General features: G+C 38.4%; 1 non-coding gene across 1 annotated transcript; it reads right to left on the reverse strand.

Moving 5' to 3' along the window:
* Positions 1 to 14,233: 14,233 nt before the first annotated feature.
* LOC130984866 (small nucleolar RNA R71) lies at positions 14,234 to 14,341 on the reverse strand. Its single transcript, XR_009088772.1, has one exon. It is a non-coding gene; the product is annotated as a small nucleolar RNA R71 (small nucleolar RNA).
* Positions 14,342 to 15,353: the final 1,012 nt, after the last annotated feature.

Genomic DNA, 15,353 nt, shown 5'->3' on the forward strand with positions numbered 1-15,353 from the left:
TTGTCACTAACGCTCCAAACGCCCCTCCTTCCCACGTTAGAGTTCACGTTAATTGGATTAACGTGGTAACTAACGTGGTGGTGATTGCCATCTCCAACGTTAGTGACAGAGGTGAGTGTCACTAACGTTGGCTTATCATGCTTGGCTCCACGTTACTCTTCATGTTAGTGGTCTTAACGTGACCACTAACGTGGGCACTCTTGGCTTAGTCCAACGTTAGTGACAAAGGTGAGTGACACTAACGTTGGTGATTGATTCCTCATCCCACGTTAGAGTTCACGTTAATTAGATTAACGTGACTCTTAACGTGGCTTAATTGTGCCTTTGTGGAACGTTAGTGGCATTCACTTTTACCACTAACGTTGGAGCTCCTCTTCCTCCTCTACGTTAGCTACCATGTTAATGTAGTTAACGTGGCAACTAACGTGGGCTATGATGGCTTCGAAGGCGTTATTGGCGATCACTTTTTCCATTAATGCTACAAGCTTGTCCCCATTCCACGTTAGTGGTCACGTTAATTAGATTAACGTGGCTGCTAACGTGGCTCCTTCTTGCTTCCTTTGTCCTGAAATCAAGCAATTAAAATGCATCAAAGCTCTGTTCCAAGTCATGAGATTGTGCATCATCAATTATATCATTAAATTCCTGCCTAATCCTCATGAAATCATGTAAAGTTGCTTGAATCAAGGTGTAAGTATATTTTAGTCCAAAAATTGCTTATTTACTAAGAAATTGCATGAAACTACCCTAAAACAGTAAAGAAAAGGTCAGTGAAACTGGCCAAGATGCCCTGGCATCACAACACCAAACTTAAAACTTGCTTGTCCCTAAGCAAGTACTAAAACATAGGAAAAATGAATGAAAGAACAAGATAAACAAATAATTATTATAGAAGTCAAATCCCTGGTTTATGGGGTTTCATGCATAGCAACTTAGGTTCATTCCTTCACTGGTTTTCAGTCCTTTATCATGCCCTTGAACACTCACTTGATTGCTGATGAATAGATTTTTGACGGTTTAGAATTCACAAATGAAATCTCGTTGTAAAGTATAGTTTCTAAACCAACAAATAATCCTTTCATACACAAGATTGTTTGTCACAAGTAACAAACCCCTAAATTTATAAACCGAAGTATTGAACCTTGTGTCGTTCTCCCTAGGAATTGTAATGAAGTGTCTTGTTATTGGTTGTGAGTTATATTTGGGGTTTTTTAAGATTTTAGACAAGAATTATAAATGGCAAAGAAAATAAACTAACAACTAACAAAGCTCTTGGCAAGATATGAGAACTAGAAGTCCTATCCTAGTTATCCTCCTTAATTGTGACAACAAATTGTCCATTGCTCCCACCTAGTCAACCTCTAACCATGGAGGAAAGTCAAGTGGATGAATCAATTTGATTTCTCAAGTCCTAATCAACTCCTAAAGGAAAGAGTAGCTTTAGAGGCATTCAAATCAATTAGCAACTTCTAATTATCAATCAACAAAGGAATTAGATAACTCAATAGTCACTAACTACTCAACTAAAGCCAAGAGAAACAAAATCTATACTAAAATCCAACCAAGCATTTCATCAAACACTTGAAAGGTACAAAAGAAAAGCAAAGTAAATTGACAACAAGAATAGAATTTAACAATAATTATTGCAATGAATTAACAACAACAATCAAAAGAAATACAATTATTATGAATTACATCTAATTGAATTGAAAGAAAAGTAGAAGAAGCAAGAGCGGATCTACAACAAAGTATAAGAACAACATAAAGGAATTACAATAAAAGAATAGAAGAATGATGATTGCAATAACAAGAAATTGAGAAGAAGAAGAAGTAGAAGAAAGCATGAATCTAAATCTAGGTCTAAGAACTAAGCCTAATCCTAATCCTAATCCTAGAGAGAAGTGAGAGCTTCTCTCTCTAAAACTAACTCTAAACTAATCCTAATGTGTGTGAATGATCAAAAGCCCTTTTCTCTTCAATCCTTGGCTTTAAATAGCAGTTTAGGTGCCAAAGTTGGTTGGGATTGGCCCCATAACTCCTCAGAATTCGTTGGTTGCGAATTCATTAAAAAAATCATATATCAGCACCAAAACATACGCGCACAGCACGCGTACGCGTCCCTGGGCCATTTCACAAGGTCCGCGTAAGCGCCTGGTGCGCACGCACTGGTGCACGAAATTGCAGTCACACTTTTGTAATTCTGCACAACTAACCAGCAAGTGCACTGGGTCGTCCAAGTAATACCTTACGTGAGTAAGGGTCGATCCCACGGAGATTGTCGGCTTGAAGCAAGCTATGGTTATCTTGTAACTCTTAGTCAGGATATCAATAATTATCAGGTTTAATTGTGAAAAGTAAAAGAGTATGAAATAAGTACTTGTTTTGCAGTAATGGAGAACAGGTTGAGGTTTTGGAGATGCTCTATCTTCTGAATCTCTACTTTCCTACTGTCTTCTTCTTCATGCACGCAAGGCTCCTTCCATAGCAAGCTGTATGTAGGGTTTCACTGTTGTCAATGGCTACCTCCCATCCTCTCAGTGAAAATGTTCAACGCGCTCTGTCACAGCACGGCTAATCATCTGTCGGTTCTCAATCAGGTTGGAATAGAATCCAGTGATTCTTTTGCGTTTGTCACTAACGCCCAGCCTTCAGGAGTTTGAAGCTCGTCACAGTCATTCAATCCTTGAATCCTACTCGGAATACCACAGACAAGGTTTAGACCTTCCGGACTCTCTTGAATGCCGCCATCAATTCTAGCTTATACCACGAAGATTCCGATTAAAGAATCCAAGAGATATCTACTCAATCTAAGGTAGAACGGAGGTGGTTGTCAGGCACACGTTCATAGGTGAGAATGATGATGAGTGTCACGGATCATCACATTCATCAGGTTTAGGAACAAGTGATATCTTAGAATAGAAGCAAGCGTGATTGAATGAAAAACAGTAGTAATTGCATTAATCCATCAAGACACAGCAGAGCTCCTTACCCCCAACCATGGGGTTTAGAGACTCATGCCATAGAAGGTACAGTAAGAAACGTGTAATGTGTCATGAGGTAAAGATACAATGTCAAAAGATCCTATTAATAGTGAACTAGTAACCTAAGGTATACAGAAATGAGTAAATGACGTAAAAATCCACTTCCGGGGTCCACTTGGTGTATGCTTGGGCTGAGCATTGAAGCTTTCATGTGTAGAGACTTTTTCTGGAGTTAAACGCCAGCTTTTATGCCAGTTTGGGCGTTTAACTCCAATTTTTGTGCCAGTTCTGGCGTTAAACACTGGGAATTCTGAAGCTGATTTGCAACGCCAGTTTGAGCCATCAAATCTCAGGCAAAGTATGGACTATTATACATTGCTGGAAAGCCCAGGATATCTACTTTCCAACACAATTGAGAGCGCACCAATTAAGCTTCTGTAGCTCCAGAAAATCTACTTCGAGTGTAGGAAGGTCAGAATCCAACAACATCTGCAGTCCTTTTGAGCCTCTAAATCAGATTTTTGCTCAGGTCCCTCAATTTCAGCCAGAAAATACCTGAAATCACAGAAAAACACACAAACTCATAGTAAAGCCCAGAAAAGTGAATTTTAACTAAAAACTAATAAAAAATGTAATAAAAACTAACTAAAATATACTCAAAACATACTAAAAATAGTGCCAAAAAGCGTATAAATTATCCGCTCATCACAACACCAAACTTAAATTGTTGCTTGTCCCCAAGCAACTGAAAATCAAAATAGAATAAAAAGAAGAGAATATACTATAGACTCTAAAATATCAAAGAAACTTAGCTCCAATTAGATGAGCGGGACTAGTAGCTTTTTGCTTCTGAACAGTTTTGGCACTTAAGATCACTTATGGACCACCCAAGAGCTGTCTTGTGTGTCCTTAGCACTTGAATCAGTGCTCCCTCTTCCTGTGGATTTAAAGCAGAGCTTATGATCACTGGAAAAGTGTCACGCTCTCCCAGAAATGCATACTTCAGGGATGGTGGTAGTTGTTTGAGCTCAGGTTTGGGAGGTTTATCCTCTTCCTGAGGGATTTTCAAAAATTCTTTTGTTTCCTCTGGTTCTTCCTGATCAGGCTGAACATCCTTGAAGATGTCCTCTAGCTCTGATTCTAGACTTTCAGCCATATTGATCTCTTCCACCAAAGAGTCAATAATGTCAACGCTCATGCAGTCATTTGGTGTGTCTGGATGCTGCATAGCTTTTACAGCATTCAACTTGAACTCATCCTCATTGACTTTCAGGGTTACTTCCCCTTTTTGTACATCAATAAGAGTTCATCCAGTTGCTAAGAAAGGTCTTCCTAGGATGAGAGTTGCACTCTTGTGTTCCTCCATTTCCAGCACTACAAAGTCAGTGGGAAAGGCGAATGGCCCGACCTTGACAATCATGTCCTCAATTATGCCTGATGGATATTTAATGGAGCCATCAGCAAGTTGGAGACATATCCGGGTTGGTTTGACTTCTTCTGTCAACCCAAGCTTTCTGATAGTGGATGCAGGTATTAGATTGATACTTGCTCCAAGGTCACACAGGGCTGTCTTGGTGCAAGCACCTTTTAATGTGCATGGTATCATAAAGCTTCCTGGATCTTGGAGCTTTTCTGGTAAGCTCTTCAGAATGACTGCACTGCATTCTTCAGTGAGAAACACTTTTTCAGTTTCTCTCCAATCCTACTTATGACTTAAGATCTCTTTCATGAACTTGGCATAAGAAGGTATTTGCTCAAGTGCCTCTGCAAACGGAATCTTTATTTCAAGAGTCCTTAGATAGTCTGCAAAGTGGGCAAATTGCTTATCCTGTTCCGCTTGGCGGAGTTTCTGAGGATAAGGCATCTTGGCTTTATATTCTTCTACCTTAGTTGCTGCAGGTTTATTCCTTATAGAGGTGGTTGGAGAAGCCTTTTTAGAGGGGTTACTATCAGCACTCTCAGGTGTCTGATTCCTCATTGGCATTTGAACGCCAGGATTGGGTAAGGAATGGGCATTTAACGCCAACTTTTCCCTTTTTCTGGCGTTTGAACGCCAGAACTGGGCAAGGAATGGGCGTTTAACGCTAACTTTTCCCCCTTTTCTGGCGTTTGAATGCCAGAAGTATTCCTCTCTGGGCTCTTACTGTCCTCAGAGGGATTTTGGGCAGTGGTTTGGTTATCCTCTGTCAATTGTTCCTTTCCTGGCTTTTTGCTACTTTGAGCAGTGTTATTCAATGTCTTTCCACTCCTCAGTTGAACTGCTTGGCATTCTTCTGTTATCTGTTTAGATAACTGCTGTTTTGTCTGATTCAACTGTAATTCTATATTCTTGTTAGTGATTTTGGTTTCTTGGAGCATCTCTTTAAATTCTGCTAACTACTTTGTCAACAGAAGTAATTGCTGATTAAGCTCAACAATTTGTTCTTGAGGATTAGGATCAGTAGTTACTGCCATAGCTTCTTCTTTTGTAGAGGACTCATTGCTAGAGTATAGATGTTGATTTCTAGCAACAGTATCTATAAGCTCTTGAGCCTCTTCAATCGTCTTCCTCATATGTATAGATCCACCGGCTGAGTGGTCTAGAGACATCTGAGCTTTTTCTGTAAGCCCATAGTAGAAGATGTCTAACTGTACCCACTCTGAAAACATTTCAGAGGGGCATTTTCTTAGCATACCTCTATACCTCTCCCAGGCATTATAAAGGGATTCATGATCCTCTTGTTTAAAGCCTTGGATGTCCAGCCTTAGCTGTGTCATTCTTTTTGGAGGGTAAAATTGATTCAGGAATTTGTCTGATAACTGTCTCCATGTCTTTATGCTTGCTGTAGGTTGGTTATTCAACCATCTCTTAGCTTGATCTTTTATAGCAAATGGAAACAGTAATAGTCTGTAGACATCCTGATCCACCTCTTTATCACGTACTGTGTCAGCAATTTGTAAGAATTGTGTCAGAAACTCAGTAGGTTCTTCCTGTGGAAGACCGGAATACTGGCAATTTTGCTACACCATGATAATGAGTTGAGGATTTAGCTCAAAGCTGCTTGCTTTGATGGGAGGTATACAGATGCTACTCCCATATGCAACTGTAATGGGGTTAGCATATGACCCCAGAGTCCTTCTGGACTGCTCAATTCCACTTAGGTCCATGATGGAGAAAGATAATATGATATGGATTCACAAGTAAAGTAAATTTTTTTTAACTAAAAGTGACCGAAAAAAAATAAAATAAAATAAATGGAAAATAAATAAAATTTCGAAAACTAAAAGAAAATAAGATCAAAGCAAATTGAAAACTAAATCAATTAGTTAATTAAAAAGATTTTGGAATTAGCAATTGAAAAGATATGATTGAAAATTATTTTGAAAAAGATTTGATTGTTGAAATGAGGAAAGAGAAAAACAACAAAATGACACCAAACTTAAAATTTTTAGAAAATCAAACACAAATTTTCGAAAATTTAAAGGAAAACACAAAGAAGACACCAAACTTAGAATTTTTAAGGATTAAGAAAGGACTAAGATCATGCAAATTCGAAAAATTAAAAGAAAACAAAAGCATGCAATTGACACCAAACTTAAAATATGAAACTAAACTCAAATAAAAGACTCTAAACCAACAAAAATAAAACAGTCCTAATCTAAGCAACAAGATAAACCGTCAGTTGTCCAAACTCGAACAATCCCCGGCAACGGCGCCAAAAACTTGGTGCACGAAATTGCAGTCACACTTTTGCAATTCCGCACAACTAACCAGCAAGTGCACTGGGTCGTCCAAGTAATACCTTATGTGAGTAAGGGTCGATCCCACGGAGATTGTCGGCTTGAAGCAAGCTATGGTTATCTTGTAACTCTTAGTCAGGATATCAATAATTATCAGGTTTAATTGTGAAAAGTAAAAGAGCATGAAATAAGTACTTGTTTTGCAGTAATGGAGAACAGGTTGAGGTTTTGGAGATGCTCTATCTTCTGAATCTCTACTTTCCTACTGTCTTCTTCTTCATGCACGCAAGGCTCCTTCCATGGCAAGCTATATGTAGGGTTTCACCGTTGTCAATGGCTACCTCCCATCCTCTCAGTGAAAATGTTCAACGCGCTCTGTCACAGCACGGCTAATCATCTGTCGGTTCTCAAACAGGTTGGAATAGAATCCAGTGATTCTTTTGCGTCTGTCACTAATGCCCAGCCTTCAGGAGTTTGAAGCTCGTCACAGTCATTCAATCCTTGAATCCTACTCGGAATACCATAGACAAGGTTTAGACCTTCCAGACTCTCTTGAATGCCGCCATCAATTCTAGCTTATACCACGAAGATTCCGATTAAAGAATCCAAGAGATATCTACTCAATCTAAGGTAGAACGGAGGTGGTTGTCAGGCACACGTTCATAGGTGAGAATGATGATGAGTGTCACGGATCATCACATTCATCAGGTTTAGGAACAAGTGATATCTTAGAATAGAAGCAAGCGTGATTGAATGAAAAACAATAGTAATTGCATTAATCCATCAAGACACAGCAGAACCCCTTACCCCCAACCATGGGGTTTAGAGACTCATGCCGTAGAAGGTACAGTAAGAAACATGTAATGTGTCATGAGGTAAAGATACAATGTCAAAAGATCCTATTAATAGTGAACTAGTAACCTAGGGTATACAGAAATGAGTAAATGACGTAAAAATCCACTTCCGGGGTCCACTTGGTGTGTGCTTGGGCTGAGCATTGAAGCTTTCATGTGTAGAGACTTTTTCTGGAGTTAAACGCCAGCTTTTATGCCAGTTTGGGCGTTTAACTCCAATTTTTGTGCCAGTTCCGGCGTTAAACGCTGGGAATTCTGAAGCTGATTTGCAACGCCGGTTTGAGCCATCAAATCTCGGGCAAAATTATGGACTATTATACATTGCTGAAAAGCCAGGATGTCTACTTTCCAACGCAATTGAGAGCGCGCCAATTGGGCTTCTGTAGCTCCCGAAAATCCACTTCGAGTGCAGGGAGGTCAAAATCCAACAGCATCTGCAGTCCTTTTCAGCCTCTAAATCAGATTTTTGCTCAGGTCCCTCAATTTCAGCCAAAACTACCTGAAATCACAGAAAAACACACAAACTCATAGTAAAGCCCAGAAAAGTGAATTTTAACTAAAAACTAATAAAAAATGTAATAAAAACTAACTAAAATATACTCAAAACATACTAAAAACAATGCCAAAAAGCGTATAAATTATCCGCTCATCACGCGCGTCCGTGGGCGAGTTCAACTCTTTGGATTTTCCATGATTTCTCCACTTTGCATGCTTTCCTCTTCACTCTTTTGATCCGTTCCTAGCCTTTTTAATCTGAGATCACTAACAAACACATCAAGGCATCTAGTGTAATCAAAGGGGGATTAAAATCATCAAGTTAAAGGCCAAAAAAGCATGTTTTCACATCTAAGCACAAATAAGGAGACAATCACAAAACCATGCTATTTCATTGAATAAATGTGGGTAAAAGGTTAAATCTCCTAAAATCAATACAAGATAAACCCTACAAATGGGGTTTATCAACCTCCCCACACTTAAACCAAGCATGTCCTCATGCTTAAACCAAGAATGAAGTAAGGGTATGGCATTTATTCAATGAAACTAAACTATATGCAACCTATCTAAATGTAACTATCTGCATGAATGCAATTGCTTGGTCAAAATAAATCAATTCACAAGAAGCATATATGCACAAGGGCTAAGGACTAGCAAGTCTAAACCACAATTGAATTGGATTATTAAATATTTTTACAAACTTGCATGAAAAGTGATATTTATAGATGGAAACATGTAATTGAGCATCAAACCCTTACCGGATGTATTTGCACTTTATTCGCTCAAGTGTTTAGGGTTGATTCTCTCAATTCTCTCCTAATCATGCTTTCTAAGATTTGTTCTTCTTCTGACAATCAACATATATTTCATGCATGCATACATCTATCATGAGGTCTTTTCCTTAGGTTGTAGTGGGGTTAGGGTCAAGGTAGGGTGCATATTTGGTCAAGTGGACTTGCAATTTGAATCTTTGATAAGCTTAAACTTCCTACCTAACCTATGACATCCTATACAATTAAGTTCTAACCTAACTACCCATTTTTCACTTTTTCACATACTCATGTATCCCTTTTCATTTCACAACACTTATGCATTGATCTTTATTGAACATTCCTTTGCTTTGGGGCATTTTGTCCCCTTTTTATTTCTTTCTTTTTTTTCTTCGTTTTCTTTCTTTTTCTATTTTTTTCTTTCTTTTCCATGCTCTTCTTTTTGTTTCTTTTTCTTTTTCTTTTGTTTTTTTTCTCAAAATTTTTTTTCTTACAAACTATATACAAGAACATCAATGCATAAGGTTTTACGTTTGATCAATACATGAGTATGTACCCAATTCTCAATATTTTCAATAACAATACAAAACTTCCCTTTTATTCACCCAATGTCCCAAGATTTGCACACTAGCCTAAGCTAATCAAAGATCCAAATAAGGACATTTATTGTTTTCCACTTTAGGCTTGTAATGTGCTAAATTAAGAACAAGTGGGTTAAGTGTAGGCTCAAATTTGGCTAACAAAGGAAGATAAAAGGTAAGGCCATATGGGTCAGTGAGCTAATGAAATGATGGCCTCAATCATATAAATGCATGAATACAAGGAATAATGGACATAAAGAATCAAACAAATCAAAGATCACAATCATAGAAAGAGAACAATGCACATAAGAAGGTAAAATAAGTGGTTATAAGATGTAACCACACCATTAGGCTCAAATCTCCCAAGCTTGTGTTCTTAGCTCAAAAACATGATCTACAAGATATATATGTAATTCAAGCAAGTTCTATGAAAAGTTTTCATTCAAATCAATTGAGGTGCCTATAGATAGAATTCTTGAAGAATCTCATTATTTTGACTAAGCTTATTGTGTATACATATGCAAAATTAAGAAAATTCAAGTAAAAATCCTAAAAACCTAAAATAAAATGCAAAAGTGTTGGGATTAGAAATTTGTCACCCAAAATCACCGACCGGATGGACGACCTCTCCACACTTAAAAGTTTGCACCGTCCTCGGTGCACTCAAAGATGAGCAAGGGGGTACGGCGACTCTCTGGATTGTTGCGTGTTCTTTCTTCCGCTTCTGTTTTTGCTTGTGGTGCATCCATCATGAAAAATAACAATATAACACCATAAGATGAGAAAACAAAAGCAAGGGAGCATACATTGTTGGAATGAAGTACTAATCACTGGGAATGAGTGAGTGAATTTGTGTGACATTAGTGAAGATAGGGATGTGAGTTCTAAATTAGGCTCCTTTTAGAACATACATTAGCATAAAAAGCAATGTCACAAAAGAAGCATGCACTTCACTTATTCTAGTGTACTTGAGATGCTTTAAGTAGACTTGTAAGGTAAAACAAGCATTAAAGAGGCATGAAAGCATTCAAGCTAAAAGCATATGGATGCATATGATCATGCGACACAATGCATTAGGATAAATGCACAACATTCATCAAGAAATTGCCTAATAGAGGAAAAAGATTCCAATTACATAATGGCTAGTGATGAGCGGATAATTTATACGCTTTTTGGCATTGTTTTTAGTATGATCTAGTTAGTTTTTAGTATATTTTTTATTAGTTTTTAGTTAAAATTCACTTTTCTGGACTTTACTATGAGTTTGTGTGTTTTTCTGTGATTTCAGGTATTTTCTGGCTGAAATTGAGGGACCTGAGCAAAAATCTGATTCAGAGACTAAAAAGGACTGCAGATGCTGTTGGATTCTGACCTCCCTGCACTCGAAGTGGATTTTCTGGAGCTACAAAAACCCAATTGGCGCGCTCTCAACGGCGTTGGAAAGTAAACATCCTGGGCTTTCCAGCAATATATGATAGTCCATACTTTGCCCAAGATTTGATGGCCCAAACCGGCGTTCAAAGTCACCTTCAGATTTCCCAGCGTTAAACGCCGGAACTGGCACCAAAGTGGGAGTTAAACGCCCAAACTGGCACAAAAGCTGGCGTTTAACTCCAAGAAGAGTCTCTACACAAAATTGCTTCATTGCTCAGCCCAAGCACACACCAAGTGGGCCCGGAAGTGGATTTTTATGTCTTTTACTCATCTTTGTAATTCTTAAGCTACTAGTTCCCTATAAATAGGACCTTTTACTATTGTATTTTCATCTTGGTTCTTCTGGTTCCCTCCTTGGGACCGAAGCCAATGATCACTCTTGTTCTTATGTATTTTCAACGGTGGAGTTTCTACACACCATAGATTAAGGTGTGGAGCTCTGCTGTACCTCGAGTATTAATGCAATTACTATTGTTCTTCTATTCAATTCCGCTTGTTCTTGTTCCAAGATATCACTTGTTCTTCAACTTGATGAATGTGATGATCCGTGACACTCATCATCATTCTCACCTATGAACGTGTGACTGACAACCACCTCCGTTCTACCTTAGATTGGGTGAATATCTCTTGGATTCCTGATACACGATCATGGTTGATCGCCTGACAACCGAGCGCTCGCCTGACAAACGAGCCAGCCATTCCGTGAGATCAGAGTCTTTGTGGTATAGGCAGGAACTGATGGCGGCATTCAAGAGAATCCGGAAGGTCTAACCTTGTCTGTGGTATTCTGAGTAGGATTCAATGATTGAATGACTGTGACGTGCTTCAAACTCCTGAGGGCGGGGCGTTAGTGACAGACGCAAAAGAATCACTGGATTCTATTCAGGCCTGATTGAGAACCGACAGATGGATAGCCGTGCCGTGACAGGGTGCGTTGAACATTTCCACTGAGAGGATGGGAGGTAGCCACTGACAACGGTGAAACCCTTGCATAAGCTTGCCATGGAAAGGAGTAAGAAGGATTGGATGAAGACAGTAGGAAAGCAGAGAGACGGAAGGGACAAAGCATCTTCATACGCTTATCTGAAGCTCTCACCAATGATATACATAAGTATCTTTATCTTTATCTTTATGTTTCATTCATCATCTATACCCATTTGAGTCTGCCTGACTAAGATTTACAAGGTGACCATAGCTTGCTTCATACCAACAATCTCTGTGGGATCGACCCTTACTCGCGTAAGGTTTATTACTTGGACGACCCAGTACACTTGCTGGTTAGTTGTGCGAAGTTGTAGTGATCACAATTTCGTGCATCAAGTTTTTGGCACCGTTGCCGGGGATTGTTTCGTGTATGGACAACTGACGGTTCATCTTGTTGCTTAGATTAGGTATTTATCTTCAGAGTTCTTAAAAATGAATTCTAGTGTTTCAAGGTGATGTTCTTATCATCACCAAAGCTGATTGATTCTCATCAATTTAGCTCTTGACTGTAATGTCTTGCTGAAGCTTGGCTAGCCATGTCTAATTTCTTTAGACTAAAGCTTTAGACTAACATTGCATGATTCCTGGAATTCTCATTAAGAATTTTGATACCTTTATTTTCTTTTCCACTTAATTTTCGAAAAAACCAAAAAAAATTACAAAATCATAAAAACCAAAAATATTCTATGTTTCTTGTTGAGTCTAGTGTCTCATTTTAAGTTTGGTGTCAATTGCATGTTTCTGTTCTTCTTGCATTTTTTCGAATTCATGCATGTGTCTTCATTAATCTTCAAGTTGTTCTTGATGATTTCCTTGTTTTGATCTTTGAATTCTCCTGACTTGAGTGTTCTGTTATATACATTCTCATTTTGTTAGTGTCAATGGTATACAAACTGCTAAGTTTGGTGTCTTGCATGAATTGTTATTTGATTTTAGTTGCATTTTGATTATTAAAAATCCAAAAAAATTTTAATTTGTGCCTTTTCAAGTCAATAATACAGAGAATTGAAGATTCAGAACATACTGCAGAGGAATTATACAGAAAAAACTGGACGTTCAAAACGCCCAGTGAAGAAGGCAGACTGGCATTTAAACGCCAGCCAGGGTGCCTGGTTGGGCGTTTAACGCCCAAAAAGGTAGTGCATTGGGCGTTAAACGCCAGAATGTGCACCATTCTGGGCGTTTAACGCCAGGATGGCACAAGAGGGAAGATTTTGTTTTCAAATCAATTTTTTTTCAAGTTTTCAAGGTTTTTCAAAATTAAATCTTTTTCAAATCATATCTTTTCAATCAAATCTTTTTCAAAATCAATTTCTTTCCTTTTTCAAAGATACTTGCTAACAATTAATGATTTGATTCAACATTTCAAGTATGTTGCCTTTTCTGTTGAGGAAGGTTTAATGTTTGAATCATATCTTTTCTTGTTAGGCAAGTCATTAATTTTTAAAATCAAATCTTTTTAAATTGTTTTTCAAATCATATCTTTTCAATCATATCTTTTAAACCATAACTTTTCAATCATATCTTTTTAATCGCATCTTTTTCAAAATAGTTTTCAATCATATCTTTTTAAATTCTGATTTCAAAATCTTTTTCAAAAATTACTTGATTTCTTTCCCACTCTCGGTTTTCGAAAATCAATTAAAGTTTTTCAAAATGTTTTTAAAATCTTTCACTTAATTTTCGAAAATTTCTTCTTCTCTTCTCATATCCTTCTATTTATGGAGTACCACTCCTTCTCAATGCACAATTCGAACTCTATCTCACTAAGTTCGAATTTTTCTCCCTCTTCCTTCTATTTTTTTTTTCTCTGACACCTTAAGGAATCTCTATACTGTGACATAGAGGATTCCATATTTTCTTGTTCTCTTCTCTTTCATATGAGCAGGAACAAAGACAAAGGAATTCTTGTTGAAGCTGTCCCTGAACCTGAAAGGACCTTGAAGCGAAAGCTAAGAGAAGCTAAGGCACAACTCTCTATAGAGGACCTGACAGAAATCTTCAAAGAAGAAGAACCCATGGCAGCCGAAAACAACAACAATGCAAGGAAGGTGCTGGGTGACTTTACTGCACCTACTCCCGACTTCTATGGGAGAAGCATCTCTATCCCTGCCATTGGAGCAAACAACTTTGAGCTTAAGCCTCAATTAGTTTCTCTAATGCAACAGAATTGCAAGTTCCATGGACTTCCATTGGAAGATCCTCATCAGTTATTAGCTGAATTCTTGCAAATCTGTGACACTGTCAAGGCTAATGGGGTTGACCCTGAGGTCTACAGACTTATGCTATTCCCTTTTGCTGTAAGAGACAGAGCTAGGACATGGTTGGACTCACAACCTAAAGAAAGCCTGGACTCATGGGAAAAGCTAGTCAATGCCTTCTTGGCAAAGTTCTTTCCACCTCAAAAATTGAGTAAGCTTAGAGTGGAAGTCCAAACCTTCAGACAGAAGGATGGAGAATCCCTCTATGAAGCTTGGGAAAGATACAAACAATTGATCAGAAAATGTCCTTCTGACATGCTTTCTGAATGGAGCATCATAGGTATTTTCTATGATGGTCTCTCTGAACTATCCAAGATGTCTTTGGATAGCTCTGCTGGAGGATCTCTTCATCTGAAGATGACGCCTACAGAAGCTCAAGAACTAATTGAAATGGTTGCAAATAACCAATTCATGTACACTTCTGAAAGGAATCCTGTGAACAATGGGACAAATCAGAAGAAAGGAGTTCATGAGATTGATACTCTGAATGCCATTCTGGCTCAGAACAAGATATTGACTCAACAAGTCAATTTGATTTCTCAAAGTCTGTTTGGAATGCAAAATGCACCAAGTAGTACTAAGGATGCTTCATCTGAAGAAGAAGCTTATGATCCTGAGAACCCTTCAATGGAAGATGTGAATTACATGGGAGAACCCTATGGAAACACCTATAATTCTTCATGGAGAAATCATCCAAATCTCTCATGGAAGGATCAACAGAGACCTCAACAAGGTTTCAACAACAATAATGGTGGAAGAAACAGGTTTAGCAATGGCAAGCCTTTTCCATCATCTTCTCAGCAACAGACAGAGAATTCTAAGCAGAACCACTCTGACTTAGCAACCATGGTCTCTGATCTAATCAAAACCACTCAAATTTTCATGACTGAAACAAGGTCCTCCATTAGGAATTTGGAGGCACAAGTGGGACAGCTGAGCAAGAAAGTTACTGAACTCCCTCCTAGTACTCTCCCAAGCAATACAGAAGAAAATCCAAAAGGAGAGTACAAGGCCATCAACATGGCCGAATTTGGAGAGGAAGGAGAGGCAGTGAACGCCACTGAGGAAGACCTTAATGGACGTCCACTGGCCTCCACTGAGTTCCCCAATGAGGAACCATGGGAATCTGAGGCTCAAAATGAGACCATAGAGATTCCATTGGACTTGCTTATGCCTTTCATGAGCTCTGATGAGTATTCCTCCTCTGAAGAGGATGAGTATGTCACTGAAGAGCAAGTTGCTAAATACCTTGGAGCAATCATGAAGCTAAATG

Source organism: Arachis stenosperma, chromosome 5 (genome assembly GCF_014773155.1).
Source record: "Arachis stenosperma cultivar V10309 chromosome 5, arast.V10309.gnm1.PFL2, whole genome shotgun sequence".
Lineage (NCBI taxonomy): Eukaryota > Viridiplantae > Streptophyta > Magnoliopsida > Fabales > Fabaceae > Arachis > Arachis stenosperma.